Source organism: Acipenser ruthenus, chromosome 8 (assembly GCF_902713425.1).
Source record: "Acipenser ruthenus chromosome 8, fAciRut3.2 maternal haplotype, whole genome shotgun sequence".
NCBI classification, from domain to species: Eukaryota; Metazoa; Chordata; class Actinopteri; order Acipenseriformes; family Acipenseridae; genus Acipenser; species Acipenser ruthenus.
Window position 1 is genome coordinate 15176684 of NC_081196.1, and position 6266 is coordinate 15182949.

Here is a 6266-nt window from a genome sequence, read left to right on the forward strand (position 1 = left end):
TGTAAATGTTTATAATTAGTGAGAAGAATGTATGTCCTGTAAAACTGTCATTTGTTTCAGTTTTAAAAATAAATACACACAAACAAATAAATAAATAAACAGACAGTGTATTTTAAGCTAAGCGTTTGCAACAGAAAAGGTCTTTGTTAAAGTAATCATTTTTAGATGTAAGAAATTGTTCTCATTTAAATGTAACTTTTTTTTTTGCATTCCCCTACAGCAATATTTTAGATGCTGTAGGCGCAATTAGAGGTTGTGGAATGCTAAAAAGTGTTATGTGTGTGATGTGAGTAAGATGTGAAGAAAATATTTTGTATGCTGACCTTATTATTAAGGTATGCTGAAGTTATGGTTAGAAAAATGATTTTATTTTAATACAGTGCACAATGATAAGGAACTGTTTGAGCTCAATATGATGCTGTCAGTATGATTGTTAAAAGTAGTAACAATAATGAAGTAGGTCACAAAATGTTTTTAAACCCCTAACTCTACCGGTACATTTTTCTTTTTTCCCACCCTGGTTCTGCATTGCACCATTTGACACAAAAACACTATAATACTATCGGATTCTATAAGAATATTCTTGAGAATGCACGAACACAAGTCGGAACAATACAGCACAGTCAGGGCACACTTTCTCTTTGAGTATTGATTTGAATTGGGTACAGAAGTATTCCAGGTACTCCATGTTAAATATTGATTTAGGTTGCCTACAGAGTGCTTTTAAAAGGAGGGAATTGCTTTTTTATGCTACCACTTTGTAAGCATTAGTATTTCACAAATGCCTCATTACAAAAGTTTTTACCATGTTCTTATTTTGCTTCTTTGAAAGTCATGTTAAGTGTATTGCATATTGCAAAATATGAATGGCTGTGCATTGTGTCACTTCTATGATGCCATAAAAGTACAAACATTTAGTATCCTGTTTAGAAAGTGCTCCTGAGTTCCCTAAGATGATTCAGTGGGGCTTCATTTCTGTTATTCCTCCACTTTAATACAATGCTTTTTATTATTTATGCCCAAGATATTCTTCACCTGCCTTGTGGAAGAATTGGTGCATGAAAAAACATGTTCATCTCATATAGAGAACAAGCAATCATACGCACGTTATATACACTGTTACCAATTTACTGACGTGAAAATGTATTGATCTTATGATTCCCAACATGATTTGAGTTTTTGATTGTTGTGTGAAGTGACATTATTATTTCCATTTAAACTGATGTACTGAACATATTTACTTGAAATGGAGGATAGCTTATTTGGTGGGGGATATCTGCTCACAGCAGCAGTAGCAGATTAATATTAAATAATAATTAACTTTCCCATCAAGGAGCAGTCAGTATATTTATACCAGCTGTGGATATTCCCGACCGGCTGGTGAAACATTACAAAGTTGTTTTATATGCCTTAAGCTATGATTGACAGATGTTTCAATTAATTAATAATGCATGCAAGTAATTGAGAACCTTAATTAATAAAAGAAAGTCTGGGATGTAATAAATCTAGAAAAACAAGACCAGGGAAGACTGAACTGCTTTAAAAAAGAAATACAATACAATGGAAGCTAAGCATAAAAAATGTACTGGTACAGTGCAAATCTTGGTTGAGTTTTAATACTACTGGTACAACTACTTTATTTACTACAGTCACAGGAGCAAATTATAACGAAAGTATGCAGAATTCAAACAAAACACTTACATCTAAAATGTGTCAACATACACCAATGCTTCAAACCAGCAGTATTAATAGTTATCCAGATCTTGCATTCCACAAAGGTAAAGTTTTAAACATCTTCCTCAAGAAATGTGCCTCCGCAACAAGAGCAAAATTAAATCAAAAGGTTACCTGTTGTACTTAATGTTTTCATACTTAATGCAAGTCCATATTTTTAACCCAGATCTAGTGTAGGCAGGCAGTCAAAATGATACTCTACTTACCACTCCAACTGTCAGGAATGAACTTTAAATATATATATATATATATAGTTATATGTCAAAAGAAACAGAGCAGTTCACTCATAAAAAGCATTTCAGTTGGCCCGTCTGCAGTACCCGAGCTCTGTCATCAGAAGTATGTGTAAGAATCCCTGGGGGCTAACACAGCCTCCTACAAGCAGTGACCAAACCATTTAGAATGTGTGTCTGTGTGTGTGTGTTTGGTTGTGTGTGAGAGAGAGAGAGAGAGAGAGAGAGAGAGAGAGAGAGAGAGAGAGAGAGAGAGAATAGAGAGAGAGAGAGAGAGAGAGAGAGAGAGAGAGAGAGAGAGAGAGAGAGAGAGAGAGAGAGAGAGAGAGAGAGAGAGAGCAGGAGCATGCTGTTTCTCCAGGAACAGCCAATGCTATAAATACAGAGTGCTCATACATTCTACTATGCCAAGAGCCAGTGCTCTGCCTTATTTCACCACCCGAAGCACCTGGTGTCAGCCTTGGAGCTCCACTTTGATTAGCGGAGGAGGCATGCTGCTGTCAGTTTAACGACAGTGCCTGTCGTTCAGGATTATTCACTTACTCTTCTTGTAACCCCTTCAGCTCACCTTCAGTCACTTTCTGTGTCCCTGCATGTTTCAGCTACACTAACGGTTCTACGCACGCTCCATCCGAGTCACAAGCGATTGACCGAGTCACAAACGGTTGACCGAGTCACAAGCGGTTGACCATTCTCCACTGGAGAATCACTTTAGTTAATCTGGTTGTCATTTTATCTAAAGTACCTATTTAATATTACGTAATTAATCACTAATTACCAAGCACTTAACTAATGCACTCTAAATCATTTCCCCCCAAGGATCAATACTGATTACTTTCAATCGATTGTCTCAGTGACACTTTACTGTATCTGGTAAACAGAAAGACCAAAAATTAAAACCAGAATAAAAACACCAATGAACTATAACACGCTGGTAATCAGTAACAGAGCCAGAGTACCATATCCTGACTTGGTGCCATAAATTTGGTTTCAAAAGTGGTGGGGACAGTTTCTGTAGCTGGGGCATACATGAAGATTATTCAATCTGAAATAATAAAATATGTTACAAACAAGTATAACGAAACATTGCACCCTGTGGCAATCATTCAAAACAATAAATTGGTGACACAATGTTGTCATGAGTGATGATTGAAGCAAATAGCTATATTATTCAGTCGCTTCTGAGTCATGGAATTATGAAGCCATGGCTTCAGTCTTCAAAGAGCACTGAAGCTCTGCTCAGATCGGAGCATGGATCCAGGATCAAATCCCTTTAGTACATCCGGGCCCTGAAGCAGTGCTGAGCACTAGAGCGAGTGTGGCATAATGCAGATTTATGAGATGGATGAGAATTGCCCTTGAAATATATTTCTAGAAACGTTGAGGTTTCCCCACAATTGAACTACTTAAGATAAATACAGTCTGTGCAATGCATTTAAACACGCAAATAAAATTAGAATCAGTAATATATCGTGATTAATTTGGTATAATAATTGTGTAAAGTTCTTGGTAATGTAATTATTTTTTATTGATGTCTATATTTATTTGTACAAGGCACAACGTTTTAATTTTGCTGTTTTAAGTTTACTGTTTCAATTTAAAATGCTATCTAATCAGTAATTGAACTCTGTTTAATAATATCTTTCTACAAAATATCTCTAATGCAATGATTTAGACATTGACATGTTTTAGATTAAATTATCCTTCCCTTATCTGTACTTCTAGTCAATTGAATGTAGCCTTTTGTAGTCTCTTATCCTTGCGTGGTATCTGCGTTTGCACTCCCATTGCCTTCATTGTGACAGACTGAATGAGTGCATTCATCTGCAGGAAAACAGATCACAGTCTCGCTTTCTGACCTTGAGAACAACTGGAACAAATGTGAAATACTGGAAGGATAGGTGTTCTATACAAGTAATACAAAATCAATAGGATTCTAAGCACCCTACTGTCATCAGGCAAAAACAGGGACCACAGCAGACCACAGTATTACCAAATATAGTGATGTTTTGTTTACCAGTATGTATTGGTGCCTGCAAAGATCGCACATGCTCTCTGAGGTTCATGTTCAGGCTCTCTGAATGCCAGTCACATAACACTGATTAACTCATTAGCCAATATGTTTAGCCATTCTGTATAGCCATACTACACAGGTATACTGGGCACAGTGATTTTTAAATGGTTAAGTCCAGAGATGGACAGGTTCCTCTGTTACTTTGCATCTGGTTCTTATGTGCTCTTAAGCTAACAGCAAAGATGAGGGCTGTGCTGACTTCTGTCTTAGGAACGGCCTGCAGCCATTCTGTAGCCTTCAGAAGGTAAGCTGAGATGAATCTGGTTAGCACTCGAATGGGTGTCCCTTAATCAATGTCAGGTACTAAAGGATATGGGTCGATGGCTCACAAGAAGGCATTGTTCACTCTTGGCCAGAACCATCATGGTGCTGGAGAGCAAAACTAAGATAATGTCTGTGCATAGGCATTAAAATGATAAGGGAGTGGAAAAAAAGAAAAAAACTTGGTTATTGGAAGGAAGTTCATTCTTTGGCTGGGGATAACAGAAGCAAATCAATTGTCCTCAATAATAAGGCATTATTGGAAAAATACATATATATTATAACACTTAAATAAATGCACTGCGTTGGCAAATAACAGAGACATAGGTAACAAGGTATATGCATAATTGTCTATGAATGAATAGACTTTGTTTTTACCTGGAGGTTGAATGGGTTAAAACATTTACTCTAGGGCACACATGTAATCACAACATGTTACAACATGAAAGACAAAAACTTCTTGCTGAAACGTTTGTCTAAAACTATTCAGCATTTATTTTTTGAGTACTTGATTACAATGATAAAATACAACCAAAAGTATTTTCTTTACTGAGTTTGGTGTAGAAAATGTGTTTGGCCATGCTTATTATAAGGTCATTATATCTCTTTTAACATAGTTGATTTACTTCTTTCAAACATTAATATAATTCTCTTATCGATCTGATTAGATGGCAGTTTGCTGACATTTATTTTTCCTATTATATTGCAGACAAAAGTATTGGCATCCTACACTTAATATAAGATAATTCAGGAAAACATGTTAAATACAAGCATTTCGTGAATATCCACTAGTTTATGACAAAGACCAAAATGCACAATTTCTGGTAGATTAACAAACAATCTTTATAAAAAAGCAAAAGCATTGGAGTAATTAAAAATATTTGTTGATGGCACCTTTACATTAAAAGTCAGTTAAAATGTAAAACAAATTTATATATATATATATACAAACTGGCCCAAAATTAATGAGGCACAGTGTAAGCTGGCACATTTTAATGCTTAAGTGCGCTGCGCCGGTGCTCAGAATGGGCTAGCGGTCGCACAAATGAACAGACTAATCTGAAAAATAGTGCCTCCCTCCAAATGGGCTACCTCAATTGAACAACAGTTGTGACAGAAGACAATGATTCTTGGTGGCAAATCTCCCTTCCGACCTGTGAGGGCGCTAAGTAACGGGAACAGAGTACCCTGGACTGCTTGGCCTGACACTTCGTTCCTAGGGTTAAAAGGAAGTTGGTCATTTAGAAAAGGGGCGGAGCTTCGGTACATCGACCCGGAAGGGAAATTATGTGGCAGCTGCAGATTGGAGGAGCGGCTGCAATCGTTTACCAAGGGGTCATGAGTGACGGTATAAGTAGGGGTCAAAGCGACGTAATCTGTTCCTTCGTTTTGGTTTATGAAAAGAACTCGGAAGGACCTGTGCTTTGTATATCCGTATTGTGAGTGTTTGTTTGTCTTGTCTAATTGTTGCTTGTTGTTATTAGACAGCTAACACGCTCCGGAGCTGTCGCCAGAGGCCAGCACAAACCCAGAACAGCACTACACTTGTATCACTAATAACTGTATTTGCACCACAAGCACTAATTCACGCACTAGCGGACTTGTGTATGTGTTTTGTGTTTCATGTGGGGGTACAATAAACAGGACTAATATTTTGGGACCAACCCGGGGATTACAAAGTAAGTAATACATGCCGCTGTATTACTTACCATCATTATTGTTTATTGTTTGTTTTGCCATTTGTTTTGGACATAAAACTCATCAAACAAACTTTGCACCTGGATTATAATTATCTGTCTGTTTGCCACAGCTGTTTATTATGATTTATTGTATTATTATGATTTATGTATACATGGTTTGGCAGGACAAGCAAGGTGCTGTCCGCCATTATCTGTTATTGTTTTGTATTATTTTAAATTACCTTGTGAGAATGCACGACTATCAGCTACTGATTATTTAACTGG

General features: G+C 36.9%; 1 protein-coding gene across 1 annotated transcript in view; it reads right to left on the reverse strand.

The window, feature by feature from the left end:
* LOC117407524 (stAR-related lipid transfer protein 13-like) overlaps window positions 1–2070 on the reverse strand; it is a 145603-nt gene extending 143533 nt beyond the window's left edge. The window contains exon 1 of the mRNA XM_059029597.1: window positions 1941–2070. The gene's annotated coding sequence lies outside the window, so the exon portion shown is untranslated. The remainder of the gene's footprint in view (window positions 1–1940) is intronic.
* Window positions 2071–6266: the final 4196 nt, after the last annotated feature.